Source organism: Belonocnema kinseyi, chromosome 6 (genome assembly GCF_010883055.1).
Source record: "Belonocnema kinseyi isolate 2016_QV_RU_SX_M_011 chromosome 6, B_treatae_v1, whole genome shotgun sequence".
Taxonomy (NCBI): domain Eukaryota; kingdom Metazoa; phylum Arthropoda; class Insecta; order Hymenoptera; family Cynipidae; genus Belonocnema; species Belonocnema kinseyi.
In genome coordinates, this window is record NC_046662.1 from 100,407,546 (window position 1) to 100,407,815 (window position 270).

The following is a 270-nucleotide window of genomic DNA, read 5'->3' on the forward strand; positions in this document are numbered from 1 at the left end:
GACTGTGAGTTACTTCGTAATTTCAAAACAATTTTAACCGCTATGTCACAACAGCTCCCGATAAATCCACTTGAGTTTGGAAAACTTTGTGATTCTACTGCCTGAATATACGTAACCCACTACAACTGGTACCCTATGCCTTCAACGTTACATAAGATACTCATTCACGGAGCCGCAATCATAAGCACAAGCGTGTTACCGGTAGGAATGCTTGGCGAAAAAGCTTCTGAAGCTCGCAACAAAGACTATAAGAATTACAGACAATTTCCC